Here is a 20,768-nt window from a genome sequence, read left to right as displayed (position 1 = left end):
TATTATCTCTTCCTCTATTAAGTCTATTATACTGTACAAATTTACGGTATGTGGATTTGTAGAGAGTTGCCCTGTAATTGAGACTGACAAAATATTATATAGGTATGAGTGATAGAGACAACGCTCTACAAAGCTTACTATACTACTATATATTATACATATATCATTTCATTGACTTAGTTGTTATGCAGGATGGTTTCCACACCAATTATTATATCATATACCTCTGCTTGGAAAATGGAAGCGAAAGCACCCAGGTTACGATACAGTTTGACCCTGGGCTTCTCTCCATAAATTCCACAGCCTACGTCCTTGCCTGACTTTGATCCATCAGTGTACCAGTGAATAGGACCACTGGAAGCTATATTTTGGGATTGTCATGTCTGACGGCATTCCCAAAATAGGGATCTCAAGCACTGAGTTCTACAAGTCCCTCAGTGTTTTAGAGAGCTAGTTAACCTTTCCTTATCTAATTAACCTATACATGCCCATTCTCGACTCCTTCTTCAAATACAGGAAGAGAGGAGGTAAGTTGAAAAGAGCTTCTAGGGCTGCCCCTGGTGGGGTACTGTACTGATATTTTTTGTTTTTAACAATTCGAGCTATAATATTATGTCAAAAATGTTTATAAAAAATTGGGACAAAGAATAGATAAAGTAAAGATTATGAAATAGCTTTTGAAAACATTACCTATTTGCTCTTATTGGGATATAATATTCTTATTGGAACTTTTCGACATAAAAACACACTTCCGACCCTGTGGTAAACTAAAATTCATCCTTTTTATTAGGGTTCCGTACCTCAAAAGGAAAAACGGAACTCTTATAGGATCACTTTGTTGTCTGTCAAGAAACCTACAGGGTAGTTCCCATTGACCTAGAATCATGAAATTTGGTAGGTAGGTGGGTCTTATAGCTGGTATTAGGGAAAAAATCTGAAAACCGGGAATTTGTGGTAACATCACACAAAAAAAAATTAAATTGTGGTCATAAATTAATAATTAGTATTTTCAATTTTAGAAGTAAGATAACTATATCAAGTGGGGTATCATATGAAAGGTCTTCACCTGTGCATTCTAAAACAGATTTTTATTTATTTTTATGCATCATAGGTTTTGAATTATCGTGCAAAATGTCGAAAAAATAAGACTGCAGTACGGAACCCTCGTTGCCGACTCGCACTTGGCGGGCACTTTGGCACTTTTTTAGTACGCAATAAGCTTGCAGTTGAAGAGCTCGCCATATGGAAAGCCATGGTGAGATCTAGGTTGGCATGCTTGCTTAGAAGATACCTATTGACTCTTGCCTTGATGGTGAGCACTGGAGTTCTTCTTCTTCTTCTTCGCTCTGGGCTGGTTTCCGCACTTAAACGTTTCCGTCTGTTGTGCGTGCATTGCCCCTCCCCGCTGAAGTCTTCACTCCAGCCATCCAAGCTCACTCCAGAAGCCGAGTAGACCGCCCAGGTTGCCGAGGGGAGCACTGGAGTTATGTGGCAGGAAACACTGATACCAGAAGGCCCAGCAAATAACTCTGTTAAGGTGACTGACTGACTGGCTGATTGATCAATGGACAGCTCAAACTACTGGACGGATCGGGCTGAAATTTGGCATGCAGATAGCTATTATGATGTAGGCATGCGCTAAGAAAGGATTTTTGAAAATTCAACGCCTTAACGGTTTAAAATTTGTGTAGTCTATGCGGACGCAGCGGACTCAATTAAATATATCGATATATTTCATGAATTCCAATAAATGCCTACTCAATAACGTCAAGTTTTAAGACGCGCGAGGACGGCGCGCGGCCTTGCGTCCGTCGGCCATATAAGGGTCGAACGAATGCGTGTGCGCCGTTTATCGGTGCTGTTTTAACGACAAGTAGACTGCCGAATGTTGAATTGGCGCCGGCAGGTTGATGCGCGGGTATATCGAATAGGATTATTAACTAATAGATGATGCTCGCGACTTTTTCCGCGTGGACTACACAAATTTAAAATCCCTATTTCACCCCTTTAGGGGTTGAATTTTCAAAAATCCTTTCTTAGCGGATGCCTACGTCATAATAGCTATCTGCAGGCCAAGTTTCAGCCCGATCCGTCCAGTGGTTTAAGCGTTGCGTTATAGATCAGTCCGTTAGTCAGTCACCTTTTCCTTTTATTAAATTTAGACTTACTTAGTATGGATGTGTGGATCATACTGAAGTAGGCAATGTCTTTTTGTTTCTATGAAGTGCAACGCGGTGGGTTGCAAAAAATTATCAACTCATCAAATTGAAGCGCAGGAAACTGTCAATATAGATCGTGTGTGGCGCGCAATGCAATAAACGCAGCAGAATAGACAAGGTCGCAAGGTCAGACTGGGGTTTGTCAAGTTTCGATTGTGAGGCTAAGTAATGTTCCAATGGACAGGGGACTATTGTAGTGGACCTAGTAACTTGAACAGTGTGCTGTTCGAATACTGAGCCGTCATCGCCCCACAATCAAAACATTACAATAAATTGGATTTGTATGATTTTCTGGCAAATTGCAGTTTTGTGATAGATTGGTTCTAAATCTTTTACCTTTCATTTAAATCCGTTCAGTAGTTTTCGGGCTATGCGCGACAGACAAAAATTCCAAAAAAATTGTTTTGGGTTCTATATATCGATAATAATGTTTCCTCTAGTTACAGCTTTATTATAAGTATAGAAGTTTTCATATAGAAGTCGGTTAAAAAGGAAAGTCCTGCCTCAGTGACTGGTTCATCATCGCCCAGCACAAACCCTTGGACGTGAAAGCTCAAATTTTGTACAGAGGTGTCCTTTGCAATGTACACATGAAATCAGACCGAATTTTTCGAAATTCCCACAGGAGTGAAGCTACAGTGAAGCCACGGGCAGTCGCTAATGATAAACTGATTGACATACATATCAACATAAGTTTAAACCTCTGAGTCTAGAAACTTGAGATTTGGCATGTACAATATAATATGTTGGTCTTTATAAAGTAGAAGAAAAAAATTCAGTAATTCCATCCAAACTGGAGTCTGTAACTAAGTATATCGCATACCGCAATATAACAACACTCTGGCCTGAAAAACTGAAAAACTGGTACTTAATTAGGAAAGCAGAGTTTTAAAAGTCCGTTCGATGCAGCTTTTATTTCTATGCACCAGCAATACCTATTATGGTTCTTATTACTAAGACCAAAAGGTCCAAGTTCGAGTCTGTTTCAAAAAACTTGTACAACAAAGATTTATAAATATATTATATAGAAATTTAAGCTAGAATAATATTACTTATTAGCCCATAGGCTAGATGGTAGTAGTAATAAAGCTGCTATTTTATAATGGTGCTTTATGGTAGGAAAAAAAAAGAGTTAAAACTAACTATGTTTTGCTGATAATCATAAATATGCTACTGTGAGGTAATGAATAAATGGGGCGATTTTTTCTGCGTAGATAGTATTAGACGCCGAGAAACAGGTTTCTTAATAGCTATGCGTCCACCCACTTGCTGTGTATAAGCACACAATCTTGGCAATGTCGATTCGATATGATAACTAAGTACCTACCTACTACATTCAGAAACTAGCTGACCCGGCGAACTTCGTACCGCCTAATACTTCACTCATTTGTTTTGCCTTCCCGGAACCCCTCCACTAACGCTTAAACTTTATGGTATGGTACTTTTCCGGAGAAAAGTCTATGGTCATTCCGGTACGAATAAAGAGTTTTGAAAATAATTATTACATCAATAATGGATTTAAGTAGTTTTACTTTCTGGTAACTATGTTCAAACAATGTTCTTGTTCAACCAACAAATTGTTCGAAATGTCGTAAGAATGTCGGGCAAGTCTGCGCAGAAGTTCAGGCATCCAAATAGGCAGTATGTTTTTAGCCCACTATGGCATCACCCAAGTTGGCAGTTTTCGAAACGATAGGGCCTTCAGATCGATGACGCAACCCTGGACGAGCTTGTCGTAGGCGACAGCACGAGGCGAGTCCGCGATGTTGCTTATTTTATTTATTTTATTTATTTATTATAGGAAAATCAACAGCGAAATAATGCAATAAGTTTCTTAAATGCTAATTACAGAAGTATGGCCAATTATAGATTTTCTCGAAAAATTAACAATATATAAGAGTGAGTTAAAATTATTTCATACAGAGGAACAAAAAAAAAAAAAAAAATAACAATTATTGGCTAAGTACATGACATTATATCAAAACTAAGTGTATGAAGGAAATAAAAACATAGTATCCTTGGAAGCCTAGATTAAAAAGGAAAAAAAAAACAAGTAAATTATGAAACAAATATAAAGTGTGTGTGTGTGTGTGTGTGTGTGTGTGTGTGTGTGTGTGAGTTGTGTGTGTGTGTTCAGTGTATGTGTAGCGTTAATTACGCGTCCATGTATGTGAAGTTAAGTATGTTACGTTTAAATAAAATAAAGTAAAATAGTTATTAGTGAAATTGTGAAATGTGTCGCTTATATGTCTTTTTAGAATAGCGGAAAAGGTCAATATCGGAATAATGTTTGTTATAGGTGCGTGTCATTCTAGTAATAGCAGAGTTTTGGGAGTAATTTTTCCTTTTAAAAGGCACACGGAGTAGTGATGTATGACGAGTACGTTTGGGGGGTGCAACTAATTTAATTTTGGATAAAAGATTCGGACTATCAATTTTAGCGTTTATAATATCATATAGCACTAACATGTCCGCTATTTGCCTCCTTTGCCCACAGGTTTGTATTTTATAGTGTTTACAGCTTTCCTTATAGTCTGGTGACTCAAAGTATGTACGAAAGTTTAAATGTTTAATAAACTTGCGCTGTATCCTCTCTATTGCTTCAATAGGTTTTATATAGCAAGGTGACCAAATGTTACTACAATATTCTAAGTTGCTACGCACATATGCAGAATAAATAGTCTTAAGTGTGCTTATTTTCTTGAAGGGCTTACAGGTTCTTAAAACAAAGCCAAGCATAGAGAAAGCTTTGTTAGTGATTGTTTCAATATGAGGATTGAATGACATTTTATTGTCCAGTATAACTCCCAAATCCCGTACCTTATCAATTTTGGAGATAGTTTGACCATCGATTGTGTAATTAAATTGTATTGGACTTTTATTTCTCGTAAAACTTATATGCTGACATTTACTTATATTAACTTGTATTCTATTTTCTTTGTAATAGCGAGAAAGTCTATTAAGGTCACTCTGTAATTTCTCACAATCATCCACGCTATTAAGCTTATAAGGAAGTGATTCTGTTCTGATACCATCTTAATTGTATGAGATTGCGCAAACTTAGGACTTAACTAGGATAGTGATTTTGTGACGTGAAATCTAAAGCGTTGAGACTTGGGATTCAGGAGTTATATTTAGTCTAATTTCATGGCATTTATGTAAAGTATGTAGCTACAAAAACAAGCTTATTTAGCTACACAAACGTAAGTCTTCATTCATTCAACACAAATTGAAGATAGTTATTTTGCGACGCAAAATCCAAATGGCTGAATTTCAAGACTTAATTTGTGAAATTTCGTGACATTTTCACAAGATTAAACAAGCCTATTTAGTTTAAATCAGGGAGAAAGGAATTATGTTCGGTGTAAAGCAGCATACGCAATACTACACAGGTGACAAATTCTCTAAGATAAGCTTGAAATGAATGATAAAATTATATCAAGAGGTGTTTTAAAACGTACCACAAAATCAGACTCAACAAATAACAAAGCATTAGTCGGCTAAAAAGGCTTGTGGTTGAACTGTTAAAGCGCGAGCTGCCCACGTTTACCGTCAAAGGCATTGTCCGACCTACCCGACCACTTTCTTCTATTGTCTCCCACAAGCTCCAACTATCAAAAGGCTTAATATAACATTTTTATAGCGAATTGCCTTATGAATTCTGTGTTATAAATCTATGTACAAAATTCTAAGATAAAATTCCTGATTGACTTATATGTATATACCTCATACCATCAACGCACAGCGTAAACCGCTGGTCCTAGAGACATGAAATTTGGAAAGTTTGTTCTTTGTAAAGTACACTAAGAAAGGATTTTTCGAAATTCCACCCCTAAGAAGGGTAAATAGGGTATAAAAGTCTTTTATGAAAGTCTGTAATTTTTAAAGTTACATCAATGAAAAATGGTATTTAAGCGTTTGGTTAAGAATAAAACATTCATGTTTCACGATTTTTGAAAATTCAACACCCAAGGGGGTTAAATAGGGGATGAAAGTTTGTATTAATGTCCGTCATTTTTCAAGTTATTTCAATAAAAATTGATATTTGGGTTTACGGTTACGAAAGAAAAAATACGCAGATACCTATTTCAGGGTTTTTGAAAACTCTATCCCACGCCAATTTTGTAAATTCCACCCGAGCGAAGCTGGGGCGGGACAGCTAGTCTAACTATATTTATATAATTTGCTCAATGCCCATCCAACACCTTTTATTTTATAACTATGTATTTCCTTAAACTAAATCATTCCTCTTGACCGGATATGCGAAGGCTCAAGTTAGAACATGTATATATGCAGTACATGACCCCCTTTAAATCGAGCAGTCGAGTAACGCGAACGTTAAACTGATAAACGTGCAGTGAACAACACAAGCACGTCGACTTGTTCGTGACTCACCAGTCAGGCCAGCGAGCGGGTTCCCTCGCACACGATTACACGACTTGGACTTCATAGTCCATACGTCGCGATGACGTGTAGGGGGAGGGGGGAATTGGCTACAGAATTGCTAAAGACGCGTTTTCACAAGTTGTCGTCTATCGCTAGGAAACTGATACACCTTGGCGTCAAGTAGAGAGGCTATGAGTTTGTATTGCTCTTATCAATATAGAAATATTGACTGACTAACCAATGCGTGACGGAAATGATACCTCAGTATAAATAACTAATCCGGTTTAAGTTAGTCAGAGTGCCAAGCTAGTACCAAAAAGAAGAATAAATTACTAAAGCACATGTGTCACAAATTGGATACCTAAATATATAAAAGGAAAGGTGACTGACTGATCTATCAACGCACAGCTCAAACTACTGGACGGATCGGGCTGAAATTTGACATGCAGATAGCTATTATGACGTAGACATCCGATAAGAAAGGATTTTTGAAAATTCAACCCCTAAAGGGGTGAAATAGGGGTTTGAAATTTGTGTAGTCCACGCGGACGAAGTCGCGAGCATAAGCTAGTCACAAATAAGTACGAAAAGCAATCGCCACTACTAAGGATGGGGGACAGGGTTATTGCCAATTCAAAAGGAATATTCACTGAACCGCTAAGATAACGCAGTTTAAGCAGAATCTTTGGCCAAACGTTATCACCGAGTCAATGTAGTGAATGGCAAAAGCGACATAGCGGTTGGCAAAGTCACCCAGCCCGCAGAGGTATTGTGCCTGCTCTTTTATCGCAACCGTTACGGATCGCGTTTGTGACTTGTTAGTTTAATGGCGATGCCTATTATCTCATTGTGGAAGCATTTCGCCGCAGCGCGAAGCGAAATGTTTTCAACGGACTTTTTGTCATCCACAAATCCAACTTTAGTACGACATAAGTACTTATATTTAATCTGTTTTGTTGACCTTGAGATCCTCAAAGATTCTTGCTAATCCGTAACACACTTCAGAACAGTTAATAGCTTATTGAGTTTTAGAGAGTAGATGCCGTTTCTATTTGCCTCGCTTCATCTGCTCTTCAAAGTTATTTAGTCCTATTTGTAAGAAAATCCACATTGCTCGTCCATTTCTTGTCTTCAGCCATCCAAGTTCATTTCAAATTCTTAAGAGATCATCCAGGCTGCCAAAGGATCCTTTATCCAGACTACCTGCGCGTCAGGAGTGTCTATAGCATAGAATGCTCTATCTAGAAGCTTTTAAGGGTACCTAATAACAGAAATCCTAATTTCTTAAAATCTGATAGAGCTTTCTCCAGGATTTGGCGTTATCTGATTATACACATTTCAATTCTGCAGTTTATCATCACTTGTGATATTTAAGGATACATATCTACTAGTAGTTATAATTAACAGACCAAACAAGTAAGTAACCTTTGATTGTATTACCACGTGGGCGATAAAAGACGTTTGCTTATGTTCATTATGCTGAGTATTTCGCTAATTGTTGGCGTGATGAATTGGCTTCATCTAGTTTGTCTGTAACAAGGTTTCAATCAACTAGCTGACATTAATAGATACTTATCAGTGTAGCAATTATTATAGAAAGAAGCTGTCTTGTCTAAAGTATACAAAAAAACTATTCAATTTTTAGTTAGATGATGTTATGAGATTTGAATCTCGTATCGACTTTTATCTCGACATTGCTATAATTGGCTTTCACTTAATAAATCATCATCTCTGTAGTTATAATCACAGCTATCAAATAAATTGTTTGTTATGTTCGTTGAGCGAAAGTTTTCTAATCATTTTGAGGCTAGATTTATTTGACCCCAAATAAGTATAATTTGTCCGCAAATCCGCACTTGGCCAGTGTGGTGGACTACAGCCAAACCCTTCTTATACTGAGAGGAGACCCGTGCTGGGGAGACCACAGCGCTTACCACTGCGCCAGGGATATCGTCATTTTACACCAACACCACTGCCATGTTTTGTTTACTCCAAAACTGAAACTCAAGGCTCTGAACACCAAATAATATGACATTTGGCAGGTCATTTGACCATATAGGACGAACGACCTGTTTAGCAATATCATTTCGCAATACATTCAGACTTAGTCAAAACAGCACTTTCGATTTTATGTATGATATCATGCATGAGTAGGAGTTGTTATGAGAGGATCGATTATAACTAAGGCATTTTACACAGGCAGCGTGCTTTTTGCATTTAAATCGTTTGTCTCTACTATCGATTTTTTGCTATTGCTTGGATGATTGATTTTTACTATAATAATCCTAACAGATTCTTCCTATATTTCGCATATTAAGTATCAAGCGTAATATCTACTTAAAAGCACCATTATCATTAAAGGAATCATTATCCCAAAATTTTTACGCTTACTCCGATACTAGAATTTCATTTCCACAATTTGGATTATCTATCCAATTGTGTAAGAAAAACGTATTCATCGTTATCGTAATCGTCAACAAATTCTGCCCTTTGATTGGCTGTGAAAAAATGTAAACAGCGAATCAACCGAACTTCTCGGCATCGTACCTGTGCTGGATTGGACGATTTAAAAATTGCAACATCATTTATTTTGTTTTTAACGCTGAATTTCGTGGGGTGCTTCTTAGCTTTTTTGTTGGAATCTAATGATCTAATGATCTATTCAGATCGTGGTCTGAAGAATTCTTCAATGGTTAAAACGATATATTAGTACAATTAATGCATTTATTTTGAGCGATTCCCCAAAGATTCCTTGAATTGCTTTTTGACGTACGTGTTTATGTTTTAGAAATTGTTTTCCAACGAGTTAGGTTTAGGAACATATGCGCTTTTTCAATATAATCGATAGATAATGGCTAAAAACGAGGCCAAATTCCGTGTAATGGTCTGAAAGTGGATCGTGTGCCCTAATATTTGTTCCGCTTTCCTTTAAAGCGGATATGTCTAGTCTCTAGAGTGTATACTTCCACAATATTACGATAGCCTGCAATGGGTTTCTAGTCTAGTGTAATAATTTTAGGCGATGTTTCCCTACAAACTAATTGTTTTATGGGCATTTTATATTCATGATGATTGAACGCATTTGATGTTGGTAATATGTAGTTTTAAACTGTTTTTGTAGAACCTTTTGTCTGGCTATTCTATGTAATTATTATATTTAAGTAAATTGTTGTAAAAAGGGATTTTACAGTATAGTGAAGTGGGAGTGTGTAAATATTTACGATATTGTTACGGCGGTTATGCACTCATCCGATCCGAGTCCGTAAAAATACGTTTCTCTTTGTTTTGTATGGTAGCTTATGACATATGCCGTAGATACTTTTTATATCCGTATTTTCACGGATTCGGATCGGATGAGTGCATAATCGCTGTCACACGAGCTTCTAATAAACTGCAGGTAACGGTTCCTAATCCAATATTCTGCTCCCAATACACTATTATAGGACACACTTGCAGCCTATTTTAATGAAAATTAGAGCATTCTTAACTCTTAGTTTTTGTTAATAATAGGTATACATTTTAGTTAAATGTCTTGTCTTGCTATTTCAATTTGTCAATTTCCATATATATATTATGTATATGTTCTTGGTTCAGTGTACAGTTGCAATTTTCAACTCCAATATTTATACTATCTAAAAGAAAATCGTTCCTACTTAATATTTGCTGAGTGCAGTTTGCCTTGAAAATGAAATATGGAGCATTGGCTTAAGCGGCTTCGCTTTCTCAACGACCTTCCATTTTTGCTTCCGTTCTTCGTCTTATTTATTCTTATTATCTTTACTATTTAAACTTTTATTTTGTATATATTTAGTTTGATATTTACACATTTTTATTGCGTATATTAAAAATATTTTTTTGAGATTGATATAATGTATAGGGCGTTTGTGAACATTATGGCGAACTCTCAGGCATGCAGGTTTCCTCACAATTGAATCAAGTGATAGGTTTTTAGTTTAAGCAAATAACTCTAGACTTTTATCAAAATATATGCATAGTTATAATATTTTGATTTTTACATCACACTAGATGCATAGAGATGTATAAAAAGATTAGAAATCGTAAATATAATATAAAAGGAAAAGGTGTCTGACTGATCTATCAACGCACAGCTGTACTACTTGACGGATCGAGCTGAAATTTAGTATGCAGATAGCTTTTATGACGTAGGCATCCGCTAAGAAAGCATTTTTGAAAAGTCAACGCCTAAGGTGGTAAAATAGGGTTTTGAAGTTTGTGTAGTCCACGCGGACGAAGTTGCGAGCATAAGCTAGTTATTATTATAAAATGGAATGAACATGAATCAGTCGGCAAGCTACGAGTACTAGCTAGATAATCTTGCTGCTTAGTTAGGTACAGTATGTCACCTTTAAGCAAAGTTCGTGTTCACGGTGGATACGAAATTACGGGCTGTATTATATTTTCTTAGAATTTGAAGACAGGTTTATATTTTTTTTTAAAGAATATTAGCCATGTTAAATGACTAATATTCCCCTTTCCTCTCCAACTAAGCGTCAGGCTTGTGCTAGGAGTAGGTACGACAATAGTGCAACGGGCGGGGTTTGAACCGTCGACCTTTCGGTTTTCAGTCCATTCCTTTACCGGTTGAGCTATTGAGGCTCAATATTATGTATAATATTATGTACTAGCTGATGCCCGCGACTTATTTGACGACCTCCCTGGGGCAGTGATAAGCACTGGTTTTATTAGTGGGGGGGGGGGGGGGGGCTTCGGCAGTGACTAGTTACCTCCCTACCGGTAAAGCCATGCCGCCAAGTGATTTAGCGTTCCGGTACGATGCCGTGTAGAAAACGGCATGTTACAAAGTTAGCTTACATCCCGGGGACGAACATAAGCTCCTTTTCATCCCGAAAAATCAAAGAGTTCCCCCGGGATTTTCAAAAACTTAAATCCACGCGGCGAAGGCGAGCGCATCATCTAGTATCTATATGATGTTTTGTCGGTCTCAGCGACAGAGACAACGCTAAGCGGACGAAGTCGCGGGCACTACCTAGTGAGGAATATATCGCTAAAGCTTGTGCAACGTGAAGCCGGTCGCTCGTGGAGGGCTCAGCAAGGCTCGCGGGCAGTGGGAGGGCCGTGGGAGTCGCTGCGGTTCCGTCTGCTGATGTCATCGCTCGCCCTCTCGGACGGCCCCGCTTGGTGAACAAGCTCTCGTTGAGATAGGTTCATGTTAGACTCTTTCATCTATCGAGGCTCTCGTCTATAGTCTATAAGATGACCTTACGTGATACGTCTCGATATTTCTGGTATTTATCGTAATTTTGATGAAGCTCGTTACAGAATCTGATTCCTCCTTCACATTTCTACTATCGTACCGCAAGGCATCGCCAAGGTCTGCACCCGTATACGTAGTCGAAATTCCACGGATACGTACGAAGCGATTTGCCCCCTCATTTCTAATGCGAACCGCCAAGATTTGGAACACCCTTCCAGCATCAGTTTTCCTTTCCTTCAAGTCAAGAGTGAATAGGCATCTTCTAGGCAAGCGCGCTCTATCTTAGGCTGCATCATCACTTGCCACCAGTAGGGCGATTGTCTAAAACCTGCATCAATCATTATTACAATCTCAATTGTTCTGATTGGCTGAATTTGTGCGATTCTTGTTGCAACAATGCATTGTGGCCAATAGTGAGCGAGCATTAACTTAAAAAAAAAGCGGTTCCGTCTACTGATGTCATCGCTCGCCCTCTCGGACGGCCCCGCGAGCTTGAACAAGCTCTCGTTGAGATAGGTTCATGTTAACACTCCTTCATCTATCTAGGCACTAGTCTATAAGATGACCTTACGTGATCGTCTCGATAAATCTGGTATTTATCGTATTAATTTTGATGAAGTTCTTATCTGATTTCAAAACCGATGATAGTCTTGACTCTTGACATGTAATAATATGTAATATATACATATGAAATACTAAGCTTATGCTCGTGACTTCGATCGCGTGGACTACAAGCTATTTCACCCCCTTAGAGGTTGAATTTTCAAAAATCCTTTCTTAGTGGATGCCTACGTCATAATAGCTATCTGCTTGCCAAATTTCAGCCCGATCCGTCCAGTAGTTTGCGCTGTGCGTTGATAGATCATTCTTATATTTAGAAGATTAGGTATATTAGACTAGACAACTTGCTAGAACATAATGTTAAGTAAGTAAATCATCTAAAAATAATGAGCTTACCAAATTATCAAGGAAGTGAGTATCAAATATCGAGTAGGTACTTATAAGAAAAAAATTCGAGGTTAACAACGAAAGTCAATTTTCAATAGGTTTATAAAATTGAATTAACTCCGCCCAGAAGAAGCTGGTGTAAAGCACACAAAGTGGTGTTTTGGTTTTTTAGAACTCTAATTTATTTACTTTCTGTTTTCTCACAATTGTTTTGAAAAATGTCGTATGATGCACATGCGTTAAAATTACCGCCCTCGCAGTGGCGTGCAGGTCATAAAGGCATAAATGCACTGCTTACCCCAGTTGTAATAGCTCAATGCATATTTTTCATTATGACCTGCCAGGTCAGCTATAATATCGCTCAAAGATGGCACGGATTATTGCAATTTTTTTTAATTTATTTTTATTAAGATACAAGTTGACTGCAATCTCACCTGATGGTAAGTGACGATGCAGTCTAAGGTGGGAGCGGGCTAACCTGGAAGGAGTATGGCAGTTTTTATCAAACCCATACACCTTTGGTTTCTACACGGCATAAATTTAAACAATAGTTACAACTAAGTAAGACATTCCTTTGCAGCGCGACGCGTGACATTTTTGCTTGATAAGCAACAATGTACATGTAATTATTTACGCATGTTTATTATATACGGCTCATATTCACGACATTTCGGTGTGAAAAACTTATTCACTAATTGGGACTAGGGAAAAGAAGAAAACTTATTGCTCGACCGAGATCGAGATCCGTTTGTATTTACGGTTGGAATTTAAATTGGCTTCCAAAAAAATCTTGAAATCTGATTAAAAACCGGAAAAGTGTGAGTCAGGCTCGCGCAACAAGGGTTCCGTTCTACAGTCGTATTTTTTCGACATTTTGCACGATAATTCAAAAACTATGATGCATAAAAATAAATAAAAATCTGTTTTAGAATGCACAGGTGAAGACCTTTCATATGATACCCCACTTGATATACCAAGTTATCTTACTTTGAAAATTGAAAATCCTAATTATTAGTTTAAGTTTATTAGTACCACAATTTAATTTTTTTGTGTGATGTAACCACAAATTCACGGTTTTCAGATTTATTCCCGAACTAGCTTATGCTTGCGACTTCGTCCTCGTGGACTACACAAAATTCAAACCCCTATTTCACCCCCTTAGGGGTTGAATTTTCAAAAATCCTTTCTTAGCGGATGCCTACGTCATAATAGCTATCTGCATGCCAAATTTCAGCCCGATCCGTCCAGTAGTTTGAGCTGTGCGTTGATAGATCAGTCAGTCACCTTTTCATTTTATATATTTAGATATATGTCTGCCAAAATAGCACCGCTCTATTATCAACTCTTGCTAGCAAATTAAGCTCTGCCGCTTACGCTGTTAGAAAGATTCGGCAGTTAACTGACGTGGAAACCGCAAAGATAGTATATTTTGCTTACTTCCATAGTATTATGTCTTATGGAATCTTAATATGGGGTAAAGCGGCAGATATTGGGAGAATTTTTGTATTACAAAAAAGGGCAATACGCGCAATTTATAACTTAAGACCACGCGATTCCCTTCAAGAGAAATTTAAGGAAATAGATATCCTTACTGTAGCCTCTCAATATATTTATAATAACATAATTTTTGTAAGACAAAATATTCTTAGTTACAAGAAAATTGGTGATCTACACAATAGGCTAACTAGAAACAGAAACAAACTTGCAGCTCCTGCCTTCCGCCTCAGGAAAGTCCAAAAGTCATTTGTGGGTATTGGTATTACCTTTTATAATAAAATCCCGCAAACTATTTTGGACTTACCTTTGCACAAGTTTAAAAAATCTATTAAAAATATGCTCCTGAAAAAAGCATATTACACAATTGAAGATTATCTAAATGATAAAAGAGCGTGGATTTGACCTGCAGCTCGTTCCAGCAACGCACAAGACTACAAATACTATTTTATACATGGCATAATTTTGTACCTATATCAAATATTTGAAAAGAGCAACCGCCGAGTTTCTTGCTGGTTCTTCTCGGCAGGAAAGGCATTCCGAACCAGTGGTAGATGCATCCGACTATTCGTAAGCACTTGTAAAAGTTTATACGAATAAAAAAAAGATTTTCATTTTCATTTTCATTTTCAATGCTCCTTCCTCCCCCTAACATACCTACATGACTTTTGCTTGAAAGAATAACGATCAACAAAGCTTTTCTAGGTTTAAAACTAATGACATCGTTGAAGAAAAAAACGTTATCAGTTATTAAATCGCGGCTTTCGCTTACAAAGCTAAGCGTTTTAGCTGACAGGTGATTGGATTATCACGGGCGAGCGACGCCGCTTAGCGCTCGGAAAGCGAAATAGAATTCATTTCGTGCGACCAGCAAAATGATTACCGAAGGCAATAAAAGATATTCTGTGACCCATATTATCGTGTATCGACTGCAAGTTGCATCTCGAATCGATGTAGTTGCATTTTTGCAGACTGATGGTTGAAAGGAATCAGTACCCGTATTATAAATGCGAAATTGCGTTTGTTTGTTAGTTTGTGGTTTTTCCTTCAATCACGTCGCAAACGGATTAACGTGATTTTTTGCATGGATATAGATAAAGACCTGGAGAGTGACATAGGCTACTTTTTATCCCGGAAAATCAAAGAATTCCCACGGGATTTTTAAAGACCTAATTCCACGCGGACAACGTCGCGGGCATCAGCTAGTTAATACCCCTATTATAAATGCGAAAGTGTATTTGTTTGTTGGTTTGTCCTTCAATCACGTCGCAACGGTGCAACGGATTGACGTGATTTTTTGCTTGGGTATAGTTTGAGACCTGAAAAGTGACTACTACTAGGCTATTTTTTGTCCCGGAAAATGAAAGAGTTCCACGCGTACGAACGAAGTCGCTTGCATCAGTTAGTCTAAATATATAAAAGGAAAAGGTGACTGACTGACTGATCTATCAACGCACAGGTCAAGCTACTGGACGGATCGGGCTGAAATTTGGCATGCAAATAGATATCTATTATGACGTAGGCATCCGCTAAGAAAGGATTTTTGAAAATTCAACCTTTAAGGGGGTGAAATGGGGGCTTGAAATTTGTGTAGTCCACGACGTAGACGAAGTCGCGCGCGTAAGCTAGTAGAACATATAAAAAGTAATGCTAGAATGCCTATTTCAGCTATTACTGCTGCGCTACTTTAAAATAAAATTGATCAAAAGACTTTCACATAAACGAAATCAATAACTATATTGTATTGCAGTCATATTATCTAGATGGTGACGTCAGCGCCATAAAACAATAGCGCATGTGACTTTGAAATATGAATAATGATGGTATTAAACATGGGCTGGCGTGGTACCTACCGCTTGTGCGGTCACCTTTCACTTCAGAGTTCAGTTGCTGTGTCGGTGCCAGTTTGTGACACATATTAGTGGTAATTGTAACGAACTTTTACTTTGAATGAGCAACAATGTACTTGTGTCGATCTGAGGGATATGTTCGGTGTTAGGCAGTGGTCCGACCGCCGGAGAGAAAACGACTAACTATCGGCGATTTTCTCTCTCAAAAAACGCACAATAAAGGTACATTCCGTGTAAACGAAGGAGATGCATACATATCAAAAGTTGCTCTCTGACTGTTCACACTGCCGGCGACTTCTCTTTACTAGTTTTGTCGCTGAGCGACGGGCTTTCAAAAATAAACTCGCTCAGCGATATTCGTTCAGCGATGCTCGCCCGCTTGAACACGTGTAACGTGCGCGCAGGTTGCACAGGGCTATATAGGATGTTATCACTCGTCGCACTTGCACACTCGTTTATAGCCCGACGACAAAACTATCGAAACTACACACTCGCTTCCCGCTGATCGCCAACTCGTTTAAGTTTCTAGTTCTACTCGTTTTTCGTTCATCGTCGGCGGTCGGACCACTGCCATAGACTGTGTCAATCGTCATGATTGGAAGAGGCTACAAACAGAATGTTGATCCCATCATCAGATCATATGATTTAAACGTTACTTAATATTTTGAAATTAGGACTTTTGAAGAACCTTAGACCTGGCCCGACTTACTAATCTAGTCTACCGGGTTAGCATGAGATAATCATACATACATTAATCATTTTCATTATCTGATCGCAAGTTATTAGTTGGAAAAATTATCAGTCAGTCAGTCACCTTTCCCTTTTAAATATTTAGATAATGCTTAAATACAGTAGTTGGCTCACGTGAATACCAAATAAAAGATATCGCGCATTACAAGGCTATCCAGTCGTTAGCAGATTGATGGAGAGATAGACAATATTTACTGCCTCAAGAGCAAAGCTAATCGGCGATGCATTTACTGTTTAGGTAAACGCGAAACAAGAAGTATGCCAAGTAGGTCATTAGTCATTACGTATCGTGTTAGTAAAAACGAAAAAAACCCACTGAGGGTTCTGTACTACAATCGTATTTTATGAACTATACTATATGTTCATAATGTATTGCGGAAGAGCTCTACATTAATTATTAACCGTCTTCCAAAAAGGAGGTAGTTCTCATTTTATACAATATCAGCTGTAAAATTGTGTACATTCAAATTGTCTTCAATAAATGTTAGTTAATTTTATAATTAATCCAATAATATTTTCATTAAAAACCCATCAAAGGAAAATTGTTAAAACATTCGCAAAGTAAACTTTGTAAAAATGAACAATGCAATATTTTTATTTACTCACGGCATGCATAAGGAAATAAAACAAGATCTAATCATATCATATCAATAACTAGGTAAGTATACGTAGCAAGTTCGGACTGAGTCACTGATCTGGTGTCAACCGGCTAGAGCGCTATGCGATGCTACCATCGATATAAATGACAAGATATGGTCAAGCGAACAAAATTTTTCACGGTTTTGGAACCAAATAAATCAGCGCCACCTCTTAGATAGCTAATGGCCCCGATTCTCTAGTCTCTCTCTAAACTAAATTTAGAGAATCTGCATCCTTTTCTTTTTACTAATGCTAAAAAAGGAACGGAACATGACTTTCACATTTAAAGAATTTTAGTGCACAATACAAATTTAAACAGTAGGTTCGCGACTGCGCGCTAAAATCACGGATTTTACCATCTAAAAATTTAATTTAGAAATGTCAAACTGCTTCTGTCCTTTTCATATTACAATAGTAAGAAGAGGGTGCGAATACTCTAAAATTAGGTTGTGCTTAGAATCGATGTCATTGAACGACCCGTTTGAAATCCAGACGTCACTGAGGTTGCATTGGTGCTAAAACACCACTGAGTCGGTGCCATTTTGTTTGTTCAATAGCCCTGTCCATATGAAGTAATATATAAAAGTCAATGGGTGCTACGCTACACTGTTGCCCGCGTACCTACAGTCTCCATAACGTCTTGCAAATTGCAATATCGAATTCGTTCCTTCAAGTTCGCCAATTATACCTATTAGATACACTAAGAAATTATTTACTGAATTAAACAAGTAACTATTGCATCTAATTAGTCACATCAAGGGCCCGGTAAGCAATATACATTTTCTGACCCTCACCACATGGTGTCTGGTGCACTTCGACCGCCCGTTGTGCCAGATCCTTTTTTCCACGCACATGCAAACTGTGGAATCAACTCCCTTCGGCGTTGTTCCCATTAGAATACAACATGGGGTTTTTCAAGGGGCGGACCAACAAATTCCTGAAAGGCCGGCAACGCATTGGTGGTTCCTCTGGTACTGCAAATGTTCATGGGCGGCGGTAATCATTTAACATCAGGTGATCCGCCTGCTCGTTTGCGCCATTTTTATTTTTAACAAAATCCACCATCCTTTTCCGAAATGTATATATGGAGATTCAACATCATCATCATCATCATCAACAACAACAAATAGACGTCCACTGCTGGACATAGGTCCCTTGTAGGGACTTCCACACGTCACGGTCTTGCGCCGCCTGGATCCAGCGGCTCCCTGCGACTCGTGTGATGTCGGCCGTTCACCTAGTGGGGGGTCTTCCAACGCTGCGTCTTCCGGTGCGAGGTCGCCATTCTAGCACCTTGGGACCCCAACGTCTATCGGTTGTACGAACTATGTGCCCTGCCCATTGCCACTTCAGCTTTGCAACCCGTTGAGCTATGTCGGTTATTCTAGTTCTCCTACGGATCTCCTCATTTCTGATTTGATCACGTAGAGAAACTCCGCACATAGCTCTCTCCATCGCCCGCTGAGTGACTCTGAGCTTTCTTATGAGGCCCATAGTTAGCGACCATGTCTCGGATCCATATGTCATCACTGGCAACACGCACTGTTCGAAGACTTTGGTCTTCAAGCACTGAGGAATTTCGGACAAGAAGACATCTCGAAGCTTTCTGATATGGAGATTAGAGATAGACAAATAATGCTTTTGTTTTTAAATGTAAACAGGCATAACTGACCCGCTTTGCCAAAAGTGGCGGACATGAACCAAATTATGTTTTTAATCGAAGATAATATTGTAACCTTTCAGTATATATAAATATTTGATTTAAAATCGATGGGTGAAAAAAGTTATTAAACATAATGAGTGTAAATCATTTTTTTTATTGTACTTATATAATAGTTATTTCAATTTTCTCGTGATTCCCATGACCCACAACAACGCGACCTATGTCATTGTAGATCAGAGCCGTAATTGAACACATACTATTAATTTCGCCTGTGCTCGCCCCGTGGGTATGGTTTCCATACTAAGATGCCCGTTTACCTTTGGGGTTGCCAGTCGTCTCCGCTTTCGTTTTCAGAACTATTAGGTATTTTAGGATATTTTACTTACCTTGACAAATACGACTGGGGACAATGGAAATATACTGCAATATTAATTTTTTTAGTAAGTAATTGTGTTAGGGATAATCTAGTAGGTATTTGTTACATTATTCATTAACCTTCGTGAATATCCGCCGCGTAGCGGAAATTCTGATCAGCAAAGGAATTAAACTTTCTACGGCTTCCCTATCTCTTGTTGTGTAGCTTAATGCTTGCATTAATACATTGAATTGATAAGTAGATTAACTTACCCTCGACAAACTACTGTAGGTATACAGTGGTACTGATTCTTAGCACAATCTAATTTTAGAGTATTCGCATCCTCTTCCTACTAATGTAATATGAAAAGGACAGACGCAGTTTGACAGTTTTAAATTTAATCTTTAGATGGTAAAACCCGTGACTTTAGCGCACAGTCGCGAGCCTACTGTTTAAATTTGTAGCGTGCACTAAAATTTAGAGTCTTTAAATGCAAAGTTCATATAGAACTAGCACTGTCTGTCTGTCTACATCACACAAAAAAAATTAAATTGTGGTCATGAACTAGTAAATAATTAGTATTTTCAATTATCAAAGTAAGATAACTAAGTATATCAAGTGGGGTATCGTATGAAATGGCTTCACCTGTCGATTCTAAAACAGATTTTTATTTATTTTTATGCATCATAGTTTTTGAATTATCGTGCAAAATGTCGAAAAAATACGACTGTATTACGGAAACCTCGTTGCGCGAGCCTGACTCGCACTTGGCCGGTTTTTTCAGGTTTTTTTCAATTTATAGTCTAGCGCTTGGCGGTCTACAATCTCAAATCTTTGGAATCCCCAAGTAAAGGTTTTCTAAAGCATAAAGTAAACGAAACGGCGGAATTCATTTCCGCTAAAACTTTTAATTTTAGCGAAAAAAATAATTAAGTATCGTCTAAGTGGGCCATGGTCGTTTGAAAATTATGCGAACATAAAGTAGTCAATTAAATCGTAGCCGACTTTTACTTGTGAGCATAAAATAATAATAATAATAAATATTGTTTATTGTTTCATTATTGCTATGTAGTTTATACAATGTTTTTATCTAATATTATATCTAAACTAAAAACTAACAATATACAGCAAACTCAGCACAGCCGAGCACCGCTCACAATGCTCGGCGCTGGTTTTCAGTTTGCGCCATAATTTACATTGATTAATAAAAACGCACCGCGTCCGTTGC

General features: G+C 38.0%; 1 protein-coding gene and 1 long non-coding RNA gene across 2 annotated transcripts in view; one reads left to right on the top strand and one right to left on the bottom strand.

The window, feature by feature from the left end:
- Window positions 1–20,768, top strand: part of Klp10A (kinesin-like protein 10A) — a 101,755-nt gene that overhangs the window by 1,144 nt on the left and 79,843 nt on the right. The gene's annotated exons all lie outside the window — the stretch shown is intronic.
- The window catches only part of LOC138403831 (uncharacterized), a 227,726-nt gene that overhangs the window by 180,397 nt on the left and 26,561 nt on the right, over window positions 1–20,768 (bottom strand). The gene's annotated exons all lie outside the window — the stretch shown is intronic.

Source organism: Maniola hyperantus, chromosome 2, assembly GCF_902806685.2.
Source record: "Maniola hyperantus chromosome 2, iAphHyp1.2, whole genome shotgun sequence".
NCBI classification, from domain to species: Eukaryota; Metazoa; Arthropoda; class Insecta; order Lepidoptera; family Nymphalidae; genus Maniola; species Maniola hyperantus.
The sequence above is the reverse complement of the archived record's forward strand: the minus strand, read 5'-3'. Positions and strand labels throughout refer to the sequence as shown.